A 19,356-nucleotide genomic window follows, 5' to 3' on the forward strand; every position below is an offset into this window, starting at 1 on the left:
CTTTCCCTGAAACAAGACACTAGACCACATGTTTCCCTTTTAATAGGCAGCTGAGTGAGGAAAGGGCAGGAGTGTGGTCTGTTTGCCATTTGGTAGAAGATGGACGAGGCAACACTCCCTAGTTCCTCTGATAGATTTATTAGTTGTTCAAAATTGCACAACTGAAGTGGCCATTGACCGTTATATCAGTCATTCAATTAGCGGTGTTCAAAGTGCTTGACAGTCACCTAAAAGGCTGAACAATTTTCTTTATTTTCACAGCCAGACGAGTAATTAATCATTCCTTTCAGTAACCATGTTCTGGTAAACACTAACCAGAATATGGCAACAATGCTAAAGTTGGAATAAACAATAAACAAAATCAAAGGCATGATAAAATGAGCCCTTCAATTACTGTAAACTTCAGAAAGTTTTCACTGACTTTGTTTACCATAAACTGAATTTGATCTGTTAAAATGACTAGCACAGGGAGAGCAGAATAATGCACAGAACTGTGATTATGATTACTAAAAAGTTCATCCTTATAGAGTATCTGCAGTGGGACAATGCCATTTAAATGTCTCCCATCTCCTCAAGTGAAAAAGAAAGGTCACAAATAAGACTGAAACATGGCACTCATCATCACTATAAAACCTCATGATCCCTTGTACTGATGGGAAACCCTTTAAACCCGAGTTTCCCCCATCAGGGTGGATTTGATATTTGAAGTTGGCTTGTTTCTGCTTGAGGAAGCAGCACAACATGTCCTTGTGTCCTTTTACTGAACTACTAGTAAGTGAACACATTTAACAATGTTGTCAATTGTTCAACTAAAAAAATAATCTTACCCATTGTTATGATTTTGGTTGATCATGTTGTTAATGTCTGTGTAAATTAGTTGTAAAACGGCCTTATTGACAAGAGCTTGTGTATTTAAAAAAAACAAAAAAAAAACCAACTAAAATATTAGTTTAAAAATAAGGTGAGAATAAGTTCAATGTGTGATTGGCCTAAATATTTTAGTGGCTTTCAGCTTTGAGTCATCACACGAATTGTCACAGCCCAGATCATACACTCTGGAGTGATATGAAAAGTGAATAAAAAAGCGAATAAATATTCCTACAGCGAACTCGGATGATTAACCAAAGGCTGAGAGTTAGAGAAGATGTGAGCGTTCACACTGAGGCTTTTTGCTTTCCGTGCAACCTGAAAGTTTGTGCTTTTTAGTATAATTAAATAGTAATTAAGAACTGCTAATCACTCCTCCCCACCATTGATCTGAAAAAATGTGCATGTGGTGTGTTTTGTTCATTGGAACTGAGAAATGATAGTGTCATCTCCAGTCTCATTGTGGTGCATTTCTTTACTTTGGTCACTTGAAAAGTCGTTCCCCAGGCATGAGCTTGGAGGAGTCGATATAACCGTAATTGATTCTTTATACTGAAATGACTAAAAGCTTGAATTTGCAAAAGCAAGCAAATAAGAAAACAAGTTAAACATCCAGTACAGAGATGAGGCATCAATTTGATTACTCCTTCAGCTGTAGCTCCCAGTTGTGGTTTTGAAATTATTCTATTAGAAGGATCTAGTTTATGGGTTTTATTAAGAGCTGAGTGTGAGCCCAGACTAGTCCAAAGTTCTAATGATCAGGGATTTTCTTTCATGCTCGTCACACGCTCAGGACAGATTAATATAACACTAAGAAGAAAAATCTCTCTTTAATGTCAGGGCTTATTTTTTGATTTTTTTTTGTCAGTATTGAAAATGCAATTTAAACCGTTTGCAACCTTAGGTAATATGTTTGATATTTTATATATTTATGTAGCAATTGCCACACAATACTGAGTTGTATATTTTGTGGCAATTGCCCCCCTATTTCTAGACACGTTGCACGAATCTACCAGATGGCCTGATGTATGGTATTTAAATCTTCCTTAGTTCTGGTAAAAACACAAGAACACAGTACTGAAATCTTCTAGATGCATTTAGGGGCAATTTAAAGTCTTGAAAGTGCACCAGAGATAGCTTTGTAGCTCAGGCAAAGGAATTTGTTTTCCACAAGCCCTTATCTTCCTTTTGAAGTTTTGTGTTTTTTCTCAGACAGTATTGTAAGTTCCAACAAATACCAAACACAGATCCTTATTGTCAACATACCACTGATGCAAGAAAATAATGACCGCACGCCCAATGGTGTCACAATAGCTGGTATAGGCTGTTACTGATGCACAGCAGTTCTACTTTCCATTTGGGACTTGTGGTCCTTTTGTCAAAACAGTGAGAACTTGAGAGAGAAGAAAATATGCTGGCGAGCTGGCTATGCCTTAACCTTAACTGAACCATCATCAGCATGTGGCTGCCAGCTGGAGTGTTTGCTAATCCAGAGGATGCTGCCTCTGCAAGTCTTTCTGGGCTCTGCTACTTGAAATTTGCAGGGTGTAAAGGTCTAAACCTCAGTCATCACCATTTGTCTGAATTAATATTGGGACAGGTGGAGATCCAACTAGGTCATTATATTACACAGTATTTCACAAAAATGCTTAATAGTTATTGCTGGTTTAATAATTGAGACTCTACATACTCCCTATGGCTATATGATAAAGCAAATTAAATACTTTTGCTATAGGATCAGGAACTACATCCTTCTAAAAGAAAGATAATCACTTGTCAACTTTTATGCATCAGTGACTCAGAATTTCACATTTTACATTTCAGCTTTCAGCTCAGATGGAATTTTTTATTTTTTTTTGGTAATATCAGGCTGTATGAAGCTCTGTTTAGGTTTGTGCACTGGCAAGGTGAAGACGTTTTTTCTGGGAGCAGACTGCCAGAGCAGATTGTGAGCTGAGATGCCATCATCAGATTTGGCAAGTTTGGGCTCTTGGATTTGTCAAAAGATTTTGTTCACTTATTGCAAAAGCAACCTGTTGTCATGCGAACAGCATTTCCAGCAACATCTTTTCCTCAGAGTTCAAAGCAAGTTGATTCACATTTTCATTTCACATTCTGGCATTTTTCTGATGAAAGTGAATAGGACACCCAGCAATGGATACTTGTCATTGTTATCTATACTTTGGAGTTTTAGAGATTTGTGATGGAGAATACAACATGACTACTATGACTGTTTTTCAAGGCTTAGGCAGCATCACCGTAAGCTGTCCTGCATTATGTCTGAGATGTACACAGATCTAAGAGGCATCTCCTATTTTTCATTCACAGATTCACTGACAGCTGGAGTGTGTACCAAGCTGGTCTAGTTACCTGTTTGGTGGATCACTGGATTCAGCAGAGTGTTTGAAAAGTTAAGGTAAGCTTTGCCGCTTCTTTCTAAAAGTGTGACTTTCTAAATGGATCCAATGTAATTAAAAGTTAAATAAGATTTGATTTGATGAGGCACGGCGTCACTATTCACTGATCTTTCAAATGCAGTATTTAGATTGAACTGAATATATGTGACAGTGAAAGTTCTACTTTCATGAGGCATCTACAGAGGATACTTAATTAATGGATGGTCTATGGAAACACTGCTACTGCTGCTTTTTTTTTAAAAAATAGGTGATTGAACATACAGCACTGTATCTATCTAATTAATTTAATCAAAGGTAAGGAACCAGCTTTAACACATTTGCCATACAGCATTATCCAAGGACAAACTTAATTTAGTCCACTGGTTTTTAACTGGTGGGCTAAGCAACTGAATGAATATGCTATTTTTAGGTAAAGACTTTGCTGATAGTATTCCTTTATTCAATTAAAATATAATTTTTTTTCTTGCAAATCACATAAATTGTGAGGTGTTGAGCATGAACTTTTTTTGTTTTCGAAATAGGGGGCATTCATAAATTTAGAGAACCACTGATTTAGTCAGAGCGTGCATAAGAACCACATATTACAGTGATACGTAGAAAGTGTGACGGACTGAGCTGATGGTTTGAGTTTGCAAGTTGTCAAAATTGCTTGAGTGGTCAAGATTTCTATATTTCTGTTTTTGCTCTCACTGGTTTGAATTTGGTGAAGCTCTGTTAATGGCAGTTGTTGAATTTGATGACATATGGGACTGTTTGCCTACATTGCCAGAAAATGAAAATGTAGAGTTTGTCAGATTGCACAGCGCATTTGTTAGAATGGACAGATGGGAAATGGCTACTTTAAATCAAGAAGTTTTGGTTCCTTATGTTGATTTAGAGTGCTCATCATCACTGTTACTTAATGTCCTCAGGGGGAAAAATGTCCAAAGTCTCTTCATTCATCGATACTCGATAATTGCAAATTGGCACATGTCTGGTGTTGACCATGTCAATGTTTTCTGGTGCTGTGAGCTCTGTTGTCAGGTAGACAGGTAGTCAATGGGGAGAACAACTGAACAAATGCATCAGAAACTTGTAGCATCACTGAAAAGCTATTGTGTCTGGCCAAGCATTTCCCTTGTGAGCTTGAATGTGGACAGTAGAGGACAGGGCCAAGGAGTGCCGATGACAGGATGCCTCATGGGAAGGCTGGAGACAGATGGCTGGCCAGATGTAGCCCTGCTGTGACCTTGAAGGCATCTGAAGGTAAAAGCATAAAATGTCTCAAAAATGGCAGACAGAACAGCAAAGAAATGGGAGTGTTTTGTTGTGGTCTTCTCATGAGCTGTTTTGGTTTTTAGACTCGTTGTTATGTTCTTTGTTCTATTAGCATGTCATCATTTATGCTCCTAATTTTCTTTGCGGTGAGCTGAAGTTTTTGTGCACATCCGGTTTATTTTTTAGCTCACACTGTTGAGGGATTATTAGACACACGAGGCACTCACTTAGTTGTGCAGCTTTACGTTGAAAAACTTTTCTAGCAACCCTAAGAGTAAGATCTGATGTTGCAGGGAGGTAAAATTACTCAGGTTTCAGTTCATAGTCATTTTCACACATGTACTGCATACATTTTTGGAAGAAAAAGGTCAGCACACTGTGCACAATTGCCCTTTTGCACTTCAGGACCCACAGCAGGAGTTTTTGTCAGGCAAGGGTGCTGCCTCGGCAGAGTCTGCAGGAGGTAACCACTAGCTGGCTGTGAATTTGCTGAACTATTAACCATGCTGTTCCTGCATTAGTGCAAATCGTACAACACACAGACTTTGTACTATGCAACTCTCTGCATAAAGACCATTTAATGTATTTAATGTTCCAGCAAACTGTTTTGGATGTTTGCACCAGCATCAGAAAATGTCTAGAAAAGTACTGAACTGCATTGTATGTGTGAATACAGATGCATGATGGACTTATGTATGCTATTTTCCATAGTTTACTTTTACTGTTATTCATGCCAGTTAATAATAGACAAAGAAACTGAATGTAAACATAAGTTAAGAGTCTTGTTCATCTTTGCTTCACTGTACAATGTTGGGCTCTCTAAACACTGGGAAGTATCAGGTGTCAGCATGCACATTCTTAAACCCAGTGTTTAAAGGTTTCTGTGAGAATATCTTATTTGGTCATGTCTTCTTGATTCTCTCTGGATCGTGGAACTTTATTTTAAATTTGGAGTGAACTTTCCACTGTTGCTGGCTGAACAGTAGTGATTTTATGTCAATACTAGAAGAGACACACTCCTGATGCAATTCAAGCAGCAGACTGTGAAGCAAACGCCACCAGCAGCCCGATATTGTACAGGCCTCTGGGGCTTTGAGCACAGCAAAGGGACAGCCTTGATCAGAGCTGGGAACTGGATGGTGAGCTGAGGGTGGGGGGGTTGCTGTGAGAAATAAGAGGAGATGGAGGAGGGTAGAGGTGTCAGGCGAATAATTGGGGTGAGGAGATCTCAGGGGTGGATAGAGGGAAGCTTTATTAAGACCGCTCAAGTCTGATGTGCTTGCATGGCCGCCTAGCTCTTCCTCACGCACCCACGCCTATGGGCCAATCCGCCGTTTCCACAAGAGACTCTGTAACAACAAAGGGATGAAGGCCAAAGTCCTCAAGCTCCTTTCAGTCACAGATAAGACAAAAGACCCCATTACTTGAAAAGCGCTGATGGGAAAGCAGCAGTATATGGATCTGCCTTTTCTTTTAAACCAAGGCTCATTGTTGCTTCTTTTAAGCTATGCTGCTGTTACTTGCTGCTGTATTATATCCTGAGATCCTGTAGATTTACTAAGTTCGATGAGGTGCTGGTAATGTGTTTGTTGTTGTACCGTAACTGGTGAATGCTTGATAGTCTTTTTGAATTCCTCCGCTCGTAGAGGAAATGTCCTGACCTCTTTGCTAAGTTCCTCTGAAATGCACGCTTTTGTCATTAGCTCACTGTGACACATTTAGACACGTACTTAGCACACTGCACAATACGGTCTGCTTTTAATGCATTTTGTTTGTGATACAATGAATGCACAACTTGCAAATGTACAAGCTCAAAGTGCAGACAAATATTACCACTTAATATGGATAAAAGATGAGTAATCTCTTTTGTTTTGCCTCACAATAGGAAAACAAACTTTCCAGGGTGACCGTGACCGATCGTATCAAGTGTGATGGTGAGATTAGGAGCTTAACTGCTTATTTTCCCCTGCTCTGTGAACATTGAAATGTTACTTTTGAGTCAATGAAGTTCCCATATCAATAATTGAATCCTTTGTAGATGCGTGCTTCCTTGAGTTTGGTATTCTGAAAATGTTTGCAGTTTCACAAAAGCAGATTTTTGTGAGTGACACAACAAGGATTTTGAGTTGAAGCAGGAGGCGGTTATGGGGAGAATTAGCGGCCTCCCCCAGTTCTCTGCTGTAAATTGGTTTCTGTGGAAGTCATGAAAAAGGGGGCTTGGAGGTCTGTTTTCTGCTTCCTTAGTAGCTTGCTAATCCCCCACGGCTCTGGCTGGAGGGAGAGCTGCTTGCACATATACAACCGTTGTGGAAAATGGCGTTTCTCCTCCTCCAGCCCTCTTTCGTCCTCTTTCCACTCGGTCCTGCAGGGCTTGGCTAATCCTCTGCCTGGTCATGGCAGGGAGATTGCAGCCTTTTTCAAAGCTGGCTGGACTTCAAAGTTACAAGGATACAGGGACTAGAGGAGGTGGGAGAAAATTGGGTCCACCGCAAGCAAAGACTGCAAGGGGTTCACCTCAGCTATTTCTTTTGCTGTTTATGAGGTGACACTGAAGAATTTGTGGTCTCAAAGGAGAGACTTTGTTGATCGTAAAGACAAGACCTTAGAGGTGGTGGCTTTTTTGGATTATGATTTCTATATAAAAAGAAAAAACAATACCCTTATGCAACAATGTGGGGCACCAACATGCAAAGTAATAATAGACACACAAATGATGCAAGATTCGTGATAAAAACACTAAAAGCTTATGTATGCTTTTACCTCTTTAGAAAATCAATCATGTTAGGGTTTTTTTTAACTTTTGTAAGAACTACTGCCAAAATGCACAACGAAAAGGGAAGTGGTATTTTTTTCCCTATTATTTTAGAAAGTGTGTTTACTTTGAAAGATCAATAGATTTTGAACTCTTTTCTCTACGCGTTCCTTTTATGTTGGCCGAGTCTTATCAGGTTGTCATCAATTTAGCATTGCCCAGTTGGACTCACAGGTGCTCAAGATTTTGGTTCTGTCATTAGACTAGTCTTTGTTAGAGCTTCAGCACTGATGTTTTGTGCCAGTTTTTTTTTTTTTTTGTCCATTACTCTTTATTCTGCTGGCAAATTGTCTAATTTGCTGGAAATGCCTTTGAATGCTGATCCTTTGTTAAATTCTCAGATGACAGAGAGATTAGAGTGAGATCATTCCAGATGAAGAAAAATGTCTGCTATTGAAATTTTGTGTAGTAGTGTGTAGTTGGCTTTGTGATGTGTTGACAAGCACTACGCATGTTCACTCTGAAAAGTCAGACGGGAACTTAATTTGCATGTGAGTTTGCATGTGTGTTGCGACACACATCTCGTGGCAACAAAGCTCTTTGCATCCTTGAAGCCATAATGTCTCAGTTTGTGTTTAAAAATGCTTTTTTACTACTTGGAATAGATTAATATAATGAAATTGAGAAAAATGAAAGACACACTTCAAGGATATACTTTTAAAATAATTCCAATTCTTATTTGCCAATGTCAGAAATCAGTTTTAAGTAGTTTTACATAAGTCTTGATAGAAATTACTCAAAATGGCTTGTAAATCCCTTTTTTTTTTCTTTTTTTTTTTTCTTTCTTACAGACTTACTTGGTATTTCAGTAGACTGCTGATCCCAGCTGTCCTTTAATTTAAGAAAATATTGGCTAAAAACAACCCAAGAAAAAAACCGAGTCAATGGTCACACTGTATTTCGTCTTTCTTTAAGCTACTCAAACCCTTTAGGCCATTGTGTATCCTTCTTTATTTGGATTTTGTCTGGCTTTTTAAATATAGCTTTTAAAAAAATATTTTCATGGCTTTAATAACTTATTTTATTTAAGGTCTTGACTACAAGGAACCAGGATTGCAAGTTTATTGGTACTCCCTATTCACCATCAACATGGTAATTACTTTAAGTGGACTCTTGGGGAGGAGGAGGCACAGGGTTAGAATTTTACATGATTCCCTGTTTTGGTGTTCAGGGAAGTGTGCAGTCAATATATATTGCGTCAGTCAGATCTAATTCACACCCCTTTAACCAAGCGGGTGCGAGATGTCAATAAGCTTTTCTAAGCTTCACCCTGGGGTAACCCTTCATGAAGGTTGGTTAGTTTTAGCTCAACTAGGAGGATTATGTAATTAACCATGGTTTCCTTAGTAACTGCTGTTATGGAGTTTCATTGCGTTCATTTTATGTCATTAGTACCGCTTACTTTAAATGGATTTTAGATGCTATCAATATGCTCATGGTGCAGAAGACCTGCAATCTGCTTACTTTGGTCTGAACCGTAGCAGAAAAGTTTAATGTGTTTTTGTTTTTTTCTTATATGCTTTAAGGTTTAAATGGTTTAATTTTGGCATATTGAGCTCAGATAGCACTGGCCGATGGCTTTGAAACAAAGGTTGGTGCTTACAGGAAAGTTTAACAATCTGAGTTTATGTGTACTTCTATGTTAAAGAAAAAAATTATTATTATTATTATTATTATTATTATTATTATTATTATTAAATGGAGAGGGATCACATGGATGTCAAGTACACAGCTTTAGGTTTTATTGGCATCCACCCTGCAGGTACAGTAAATGAAGTGATTTTATAATTTGCTTCCAAGAGATGCACTTGGGCCAGGTGAACTTCTTATTCAAGCCACATTATAAAGGTTAAAACAATGTCAAAGATGTATCATATGGAGGCGTAACAAACTATTACACGCCTAGTTAACATCAAAAGTGCAAACAGTCATGTAACAGAGTGAGTATTGTCCAGGAGGTCTGTGGATTCCCTGCTTTCTGGCTCCTTTATTGTGTGGGTCAAACCACACCAACCTTCCAAACTTGACCTGCATTTTGATTGCAACTACATGCTGTGAAGCTTTGTGACTAACATGTTTCAGCACGCTTGCATTGACATTTTGTTACACAGCTGCCAAAGTGTTTAAAACTGATGCCCTGAGGACAGACGAACTCAAAGGGTCAAAACATAACCAGCTATGTTGTCTTCTGGGTTAATGATGGGCAGAGTTGTTTGATTTGGAGATGTAACTTTTCAACTTCCAATGAGATTATTATATTTTTTACTGCGAAGAGCATGCCGTAACTGCTGCAGAGCAGGAGGCACTTTATCCGAGAGCCTCTCATATTTCTTAAATTGATGTTTACAAATTCCCTAGGTGGGGCATTAAGGAAGATTGGTATATTAATTGCCATCGCATGCCATCTAAACGGGTAATTGCAAGCTGTTTGCTGGAATGCAAATGTGCTCAGCTTCAGTTTGATGGAGCTTGTTTATTGAAGTGCTGGTCGCTGACAAATTAAGATGGTTAAATTGATGCCCTTTACTTTTAAGTAATCAGTTTGTTTGCTGATTGTTGTATTAGAGTAATAGCAATTTGCCATTTTTCTTTTTTTTGGGCATATCAACACATTAACAACAGCTCAGTGGCAAAAAGGACACGGTTGGGACCTCTGTGTGCTACACTAACAATTATTTTCATTATTTGTTAAACCTCCAGTCATTTTAGATTATTTATTCAAATGTTTAGAGTAGCTGTTTGAGACTTTTGGAAATGAGAACCTCTAACTTATCTGAGAACTATGACTTTTACTCGGGTGTTTAACATATAACAACAACAGAATGTAACAAAACAAAGGAGCAGATGAATTAGTTTGTATGGAGTACATTCCTCTTCCATTTGTGTTGTTACTGTTTTGAGGCTGAAATATTAAGTATCGAAGTCCATAGCTACATGAGTTAACCCATAATTACTCGTATGTATAACAATGCCAGCCCTACAGATGGTTGTGATTTATTTGTTTTTTATTATTGTCTTGCTCATGTATATCAAATTGAGGTAATATTTTTTTGGCTACATCACCACACTCTGTGAGCAACTAATCAACTCAATGTTTCATCACGATAACTCATGCACCCCAGCTTGTAAATTGTTTTTTCCATATCCCGGGGTTCAGCAGTGCAACTGTAAAGTATGCAAATGTGATTTACTTGCATAAAAATACATTCTGAGCCTCTTGGGTATTCTTCCTCAATAAAAGTGTTTATATCTATGAGAACCAATGAATATGAATGACTTAGTTTTTTTTTCATTTCTTATCTTATAAAAAAGACATTTACCTGAATGCCATTTTTCTCTGCACCACTGTGATTTGAGTTAAGCTACTTTCAGCCATCGTTACCATGAGACTGATCATGACTGATGAATGTCTGTGGTAGTCAGCTTAAGATATTGGCATCCCCCTCTGTTCCAGAACACCTCAACACCTACCGTTTTTAATAATATTGGCCGTCCCATATCTTTACATATGTGTGGGTGTTTGAAATAAGTTCATTTTCATTCATCCCTTCTCGGCGGGCTTGACTCCTGCACTTAGTATCCAATTTCTGCCCATTTGTGGGCGTAAGCAGCAGAACACTCTTTCTACAGCTCCCGTTCGCTTCCTGAATTTCTCCACACATCAGCACACACCGTCTGCAGGGCTGATCCATGGAGAGGGGGGTTAAGCGCTCTCCTCATAAGCACCTGTGTACCTCAAAGATCAGGGGATGAGAGTGGGCGGGTGGGATAAGAACAGAAGGCGAGGATGAAGCAGTTGAGAGGGTGAGGAAGGTGATTACTGAGGGCCAGCTTCAGAGAAAGTGGCACTGGGAAGAAAAGATGATAGAATTCTCTTTTCATTGTGGTACAGCTGAACCATTTCTCTCACACACACACACACACACACACACACACACACACACACACACACACACACACACACAGAGTTATTTGTCAGTCCTTTCTTCCTGTTTGCGGTTATTTTCAATCACTCCGCCTGCCTCTTAGAGCCCATCGGCCTGTCCTCTTTCTTGTATTTCTTTTCACCTTTGTTATCATTTCACTCTTCAACTTCTGTGATTGGAGAATACTGAGCATCAATGATCTAATCTCATCCCTATTCATCACTCTAGGGCCTCCCTTTCCCTTTTTCCCCTCCCTTTCGTCAGTCCCCACATCACTCAGTACACAACTTGCCGCCTCTGCTTTTTACCTCTTTGTTTCACATGTTTTGTTTAGCTTTTAAGTCCCCTTTTTACTCATCCGACTGACTTGCCTACCGTAGAAAAGTTGACACGGCATCACAAGCAAAAGGCTTGGTAAGCTTTTTAGAGCCAGTCACGGTGCACCATTTCCCCCATCTTAATTACTGCTGAAACAAGCAGCTATGGGAAGTTTCAGCACTGGTGGACCCGTCATTACTGACAATCTCCCAGCCTTTATCTGCCATAGCTAAGACGCTCTTGCACTGCGGGGCTGTGATGATTGCTTTACTGAGCTTGGGTAAGAATACGGGGGGGGGAAGAGGATGATCAGAGACTGTGCAGTTGGAGGTTTTTCATAACGGTGAGAGTCATAGCAGTGAAGCTAAAACCCTTAAACTTAAAAAAAAAAAAGTATTTTAAACCAAATGCTGCCCAAACCCTCCAAACCACCATCTCAATGTCCATGGTGATTTAACACTCTCCAGCTCCAAGAGGAGAACTTCAAATCTATTACACTCACCCTGTCTCGTCAAGCATGCTTTTGCTGAGGTGTCCAGCTCTTGGCTCCCAGCCTCCTGTCAACACAAGGCGCTAAAGAACACCAGATTGTTTGTGCCCTTCAGATGAAGGCATCAGCACTTGGAGCTCAGGATGTCAGGAGTCATTTACTTGTCCTCAAGCAGTGTTTGCATCAACTAGCAAACCTATTACTTATCAGTTACAAACCAGTTCTTAAAGCATTGTGTATGAGTGGATTGAGACCATGATGCAATTTGGAGCTTTTAACTGTTTTAAGGTTTCTGTAAGGAGAACTGTTATGCTCATGTATTGATTTTGTGACTCCTAAAAAAATATATAGATATAGAGATATAGATATAGATGTATAGAAAGAAAAATAAATAAAAATCTATTTCATACTTTGCTGTGGTGCAGCGCTTTCACTGCTCTAAACACATCATTCTCACTTCCATCCCCCTCCCTTTAAGACAACTTCCCTCTGATTGGATGTCACAGACAGAATACTTGAGCAGTAGGTGTAGCTTCTGGACTCGCAGCCAGAAATGGTCTGAGATGACCATATTAATCCTGCCTGTTCTCACTGACATTGTGCTGACCCAGTTCACATATTTTACTGAGCCAAAAAACTGCCAGAAACACAAAATAATTGGAACAGTCTTGAGCTTTTGAATAGCAAGAATAACTTGCACATACTCTGACTACATTATTTAAAAAAAAAAAAAAAAAAAAAAAAAAAGAGGGGTTGCTGAGGCGCTCTGTAACACCGTTTTATTCTAAACAAATGTATTATTGGAGCAATTCAGCAAGCAAAACAGACTGATGTGCATTGACTTCCAAGTCTTCAGCAGGATCTCTACGTCTTTGAAACTCGTTACGTTTAATATAAACAACTATCATATATATATATATGTGAGAAAATAGGCCCACTATAAAGGTTCCCTGTTCCTTTTTTTGGAGTACACGTCCAGTTTGCAGAATAATGTATGAAGTCCAAAATCAGTGAATTGTATAAAGGCCTAACATGTGTATTTAAAAAGATTTTGAAAAACAGATCAGAAGTACTTGTGATATGTCTCAGAAATAAATGATAACTTGGAAACTTCTGTATCTGCAGAAAGCTTTTTGCTCAATATTTCTTGGGTTATTTACATTTGACGAAGCATGACTCATTGCTTCGAGAAACTGTTAAGTCTGGCATTCTTTGTGGTTGAATTGTTATTTCAGAAGCCTTTTCTTCCATTTTTAGGAAACAAATGTATTTCTGGCTCTGAGATGAGTCACTAAATGTGAACATAGTGATAATCAATCCGTAGTAGTAACCCAAAGGCTCTGGAAATGTTCGCCGCTGTAGACCAACCAACTGTTTTCACCAGCCATTGTGCAGCATATAGTCTACCTTCTGTGCTCACTGCTTGTGCTTCAGTGTTCCATGAAATAACTTGGCTAAATTTGCAGGCTCGTGGGTGTGTGATTGCATGCAAGTGCGTGTTTGTGCGTGTGTGTGTAGAGCTCCATCCGCTTCCAAATGGACGTGGGACTGTGCTAAAAAGGGAGAAGTGAGGCAACTGCTGGCAAAGAGCAACTGCGACCCAGCAGGTGGAAACAGGTGTCATTACTTACCTGCCTGGCTGTTAGCACCTGCCCCCAGGTGGAAAAAACCTGTTCTTGAGAAAACAACCCAGGTAGAGGGACACAAGGGAGTGAACCTTTTTATTTTTCCATTCTGTAAGCTTGGGCGGGCTGCATTTCTTCTTAAGTGTATTCTTGTGGTCATTGTGCTTCACACAAGCTTGAAAAAACAACTTCAATGCACAGCCTTGCTGTAATTTTGAGTCTCAGAAGAAAGATTTGGAAATTTACCATAATTTTATTTCCACAACTTGGAGCCGGACTGCAGATTTATATACTTCCTTAAACAACTTCAGAATAACTTTGAAAGCCAGTATTTCACATCTTTTGCCATTCATCTCAAGTTCACATTTTCTGACTATACTGTTTTTACTGTACTGAAACTAGATGATGGCTTGTATAGTGTATATTCAATTTGTTTAAGCTCTGTTACCAGTTTTTACACTGCTGATACTCTACCACCCCATAATCTCATAAATTACTCATCACTTGATTTCTACTCAGAGGTCACATGCATAATTCAGAAAACATACATAATATCATAAAGGAGTAGATTGAAATTCCAGCATTATTGGTGTTTTGTCTCCTTCTAAGCTTGGGTAGAATATGTAAAAGTGCAGCATGGGAGTTTATTTTTACAAGTAGAGCACAGTGGGAGGATTTTTTTTTCTCCCCGAGGTTGTTACAGTCTTCTCAGTTCTCTGCACAAGCTTTGGATATGCTTTCCAACTGCATAATACCAACTCCAACCATGCCGGTGTTGTCTCAAGGGCAAAACCTGAATAGGGAGTAGCTCGCTGCCCCGTTGATGGATGAAGCTCATCCATGTGCCAAGTTCAACAAGTCACCCGCTCTTCCCTTGCCATGCACCCCTTCAGCCTTTCTTTCAGCATACTGGTCTGTGTGCCCCCTGCTATTGCACTCATCTTCTCCCTTTTCAAATGGTAATAAAACTGAACCATGCTGGAACTCTTCAGCTAGGAGTGAACTCTCTCTTCTCAGAAGAGAAATTATGGATGGTCATGCAGAGTTTTTAAGGTTTGGCCCAGCAGGCACCAAAAATTTTCCTTGTGGCCGAATCATTTTGGCCACAGTCTAGGCAGCTTACCGCAATACACCACGGGTCTCTGGCTATTGTTATTATGCATAATGGAACAAAATCCAGTTTCAGTGCCCTCTCTGCACACCCCCTCCCCTCACTCTCTGCTCCACAACCACTAATGTAGGGGATGTTGCCTGGCTTCTGCATGCTAGTGTGCTGACAACTGCCCATATTAAATTAAATTTGCCTCTTGAGCAACATAAACAACTCACATCCCCCCCCCGCCCAATCAAAGCCTGTTTAGCCAAAGGACAGACATTGACGATCAAAAGCTGAGCTCCAGCAAGGCTGCTCTTGGTGTGTTTGGCTTGTGGAAAGCGTGGACACGATCACACATAAAGTAGAGAGAAAGAAGAAACATAAATTTGCATCTGTCTTCTATTGTTTCATGGTTCCTTGTCTACTCATCCCACAGCCATCAGCTGTCAGTACACCTGCCAGATAATATAAAGAAAGCTTTTTTTTTTCTCCAGAGCTTTTTTTTCCCCAGAGTTTTAACAGATGCAGCAGTTTCAAAATATTTTAAAAAAAAAATGTACAAAGCAACAGTATTTGCGTCAGTCTTAATTGTTGTGGAACATTTTCTTTCTATAGTTCATCAAAAGGGTGTTGCAAAAATGCAGTGTGACAAATATTCATGACTGCTCTGAACATAAAATATTAAAGGTGCGCAGCTGTGGTGCATTAGAGGTATGCATTACGACTGTGCCATTGGCAAAGGTGTAAAATATTGCCCATTACAGCAAATAAATAACAGGGCATTGTTAGAAATAACAGAGCGGTGCAATCAGCTGCTTCTGCAGTGAGCCTGTCATCCTTTGGGAAAACTGCAACACCGCCTTCTTGGACTGCTCCACTCCTTATTCTGGCTTGCAGCCTCAGTTTGCGCACTGCACATGTATTAGATTTCCACCTGCTGTTGCTGGTTCTACTTATAGTGACCCTTAAGCTCACAGCAGATCTCCATAGCAAAAGGCAGACTGATGTCACCAAATGCCATCCACAACAGTGGAATGGAACCACTGTAGCTCCTATGCTCTATACATTTTTAAAAGTTGTAACGTCCGCCATTTTCTTTGAGTATTTATTACACGGCGTGCTTCTGGGAAAAGCCTGTTCTAACGTTTGAGTCTAAGGTTTATTTTGTTTTGAGTTGTCTTTCTGTTTCTCATCATTTCAGTTTATTTTGAAAAATCTCAACAGGATCTTCAGCTCTATTGTGAAAGGTTTATGTGGAAAATAAACAAGCGGACGGTGGAGCCACACGCTGGGTTTACCGTTGTCGTTACTTATGACAACGCGTAAAAACAGTCACTTGTCCATTCGTAGTGTAGTTATTTTAAACATAAGAGAAAGAGAGAACTTTAAGAAATGAATATAGCCACTACAGTACCATCAAAACGATGAAAAAATATTGCCGTAACAGTTGATTTTTGGGACACCACGAAACAACGATGGTGTAATTTGAAACGATAGACGTTTTCACATCTTCATCCGATATATATCGTTATATCGAACAGCCCTGTTTGATTTGTTGATTACAAATGTGATTGACGTATAAGGACTTAGGCCTGAAGTAACAATCGAAAGTATCAAGTTTGCAGCAAGTGCAAAGTTAAGATTTAACATTAAAACTTAACATTTAAAGGCTTGTTTTAGGGCTTCTGTCCCTAATTCTTTGAGTCCTAATCTTCCGTGCCTCAGTCATTAAATGTTCATGTGTGCTCGTGGTTGAGGTTTAAAATCACTTCCAGGTGCATGAAGATTTTCAATGAGGCAGCAAAAGCGTTGGCTTCTGTCTGTCGCATTGAACTCTTGCAAAACTGGTTAGTAGGACGAAGTCTGAGATGCATTTACCATATGTTGCCTGCCAGTTCTTCTTGAAGGTTTGACTTTGCATAGAGCAATAAAGTACTCACAGCACTGGTCAGCAAAATAAAGTGATATCTTTTTCTTTCTCTCTGTAAAAGAGACAGAAAGAGAGACAATCTTGGCAACACTTAATTTTCAAAACAGCCAGACGTGTCCATGAAGGCAAGGCTACACCCTATTAAACATTGAGATGAAAAGCACTTATTAAGTTCTTGTCAACATAAATAAGTTTAGGCGTGTGCTGTGAGCCAGCAACTATAAACCAGTTCTTGGCCAGTTTCCAAAGCTGTTGTAGTGAGCAGCATTTACTCATGATCGATTGTCAGCTGATTTTTGTTTTTAAATCCTTCACGAGGTTCAGGGTTCCTCCGAAGCAGCTTCTTGTAACTCGGCTTCTATCTTTCTTATACTGCACATGTGAAAGGCCACAAGTTCCTAGAGTTCATGTAGGGGAAAAAAACACAAGAGTACAAGAGTCCAGCGCTTGTTCCTGCAAATAACACGAAACAAATTGGATACAGAGACAGAGGCTGTTGAGAGAGGACAAGCCAGACTAGATGACCATCTAGCCCTTGCAGTGTCAGTGACCCAACCAATATGCTGTTGATCTTTTTCCCTTAAATAACTCCAGTCTTTATTGCTACAGCCTTTATCAAAACCTCAGATCATGGAAGAAAAACTCTGGGTTGTAAACAGTGGGTTGTTCGCTTGATTACAGTTGCGTGCTTGTGCTAGTGTGTGCGTGAGTGGAATCTTGTTGATTGTCTGCATGAGCTGATTGGTGGTGATTTGTGCGAGGGAGGGATGGAGTGACAAAGTAAATTGAGGCGGGGAGTGGAGTTGTTGACTGCCAAGTTGTATGCTCACTGTATAACTTGTCTGCAGCTTGCTACATAAGTCATGTTTTTTCTTGGGGCTTTTCATAGCACAAAAAGGCAGCAAAGCAACAACTAGGGTCCTCTCAAAAGACATTAATCTGAAGCTGGCACCGCTCTGAAATGATCACCTCTCACTTCATATGTCTTTATTATGGTTTAACAACCCTCTAGAGTTGAAGATTGTTCTGTTTGTTTGGTTCTTTGTTTTCTTTCTCAATAATTAAAGCCTGAGGTTAAGCAACACAAACTTGCCTTTTAAAAAAAATAATAAATAAATTCTGTTTGGGGTACCTATTGGGACTAAATATTGGTTCACAGTATGAAGGAAAGCAGCACTGTATTCAGCTACAGCCATGCCTCCCAGTGGTGCTGCAGCATTGTCACTGCTACTGGATTTCAACATGGAAAACACGGCTACTCTCGCAGAATCCAGGCGTGTGTTTAAGAAGTTTGCAAAACAATGCCTGAGTGCCTTTTTTAATGTCTTTTTTTTCTTTTTCACAGTTTATTACTTGTGTAAAACTAAGAAATACAGAAACAATCAGCTGACATTTGTCCAGGAGGGAAATTCTAGGGCTCTGTAATTTAGTCATTTGTGTAAGAGGGTGGCAGTTTGGAGATTTTTATTTATTTATTTATTTATTTATTTATTTATTAGGATTTTATTGGAAAACATTCCCACTCATATTTCCAGTGGCTTTGACTCTTAATTAAATGCAGCCTCTAAGCAACCTTTTAGAATTTATGAGTGTATGATGACAGAGACAAAAGAAATCCTGTCTCTTCAGCAGAAATATACACGTCTGATGGTTTAATGCTACATTCATGCAAATATTGCCTGCTGTCCTTGTTTCAGCTCAACTGTTTGTTCTTTCATTTTTTTCTCTTTGCTTCTCTCTTTGGTACCCCTCCCTTTCTCTTCTGTTCTCTGCTCCTCCCTGTCATCACCTTGGCAAAAACCCTTTCACAGGCCCTGAAACACTTAATTGACTTTTCATTGGCACAAGCTGTAATTGGCTTTTAATCACCGTTTTACATCATGTTTTGAAATTCAAATCAGCAGTGTCAGCTCAGAGAAAGGGGCCTCTTCAGTGCTTTGCTGTCATTCACGGATGCTACAAGAGGAGCATCTCAGTATTGATGGCATGTTTAACATCTTTCACTTGCTAAGTGAGTGAACGGAAACTTCAGGGTTTGTGTATAAGGTCCCTTCTGCAAGCACCAATCTACAGACTGAGTGATACTTGATAGAAAACATTTGGTTTCGCTGTGGCTCTTTCTGACAGGCAGCAGTTATGAGACGTTAGCATCATTTGCACAAGAACCAGGTAGATGGTGCCTTTCTTGACCTCTCTCACCATTTAATGCTAAAAGAACCCAAACAAGTTCTGAGTATCATAAAACTAATATGTCATATCCCAGTACATGCAGTGGAAAATAATGGACAGCTTAATTTATGTAACAGTAAAAAGCAAAGGTAAGTCATAAATACGTCAGTAACCTCAAAGTGTGCATTGTGTTATGCAAACAATGCTTTTTTTTGCTCTTATGGTGTCTATAATGTAACTATACAGAGAGAAATGTGTATATAGGTTTATAAACTTGCCATGGATTTGGCTGAAGGCCACGTCAGGCATGAAGATGTGCATTGTGAGCACTGTTCGATAAGTCAGGGTCAGTCTTCCACCTCCGCTCAACACTCTAAAAGCAGTTCCCACGCTCTCTGTTACCGATGGATGAGAGATGAGAGCAGCCGTGTACACTTGGATGGCATCAG

At 39.5% G+C, this 19,356-nt stretch overlaps 1 protein-coding gene across 4 annotated transcripts in view; it reads left to right on the forward strand.

Moving 5' to 3' along the window:
- sema6cb (semaphorin 6Cb) overlaps positions 1-19,356 on the forward strand; it is a 147,248-nt gene that overhangs the window by 16,128 nt on the left and 111,764 nt on the right. For all 4 annotated transcript variants that reach the window (XM_026183764.2, XM_026183766.2, XM_026183767.2 and 1 more), the window contains exon 2: positions 3,196-3,283. The gene's annotated coding sequence lies outside the window, so the exon portion shown is untranslated. The remainder of the gene's footprint in view (positions 1-3,195; positions 3,284-19,356) is intronic.

This window comes from Astatotilapia calliptera, chromosome 11 (assembly GCF_964374335.1).
Source record: "Astatotilapia calliptera chromosome 11, fAstCal68.1, whole genome shotgun sequence".
NCBI lineage: Eukaryota > Metazoa > Chordata > Actinopteri > Cichliformes > Cichlidae > Astatotilapia > Astatotilapia calliptera.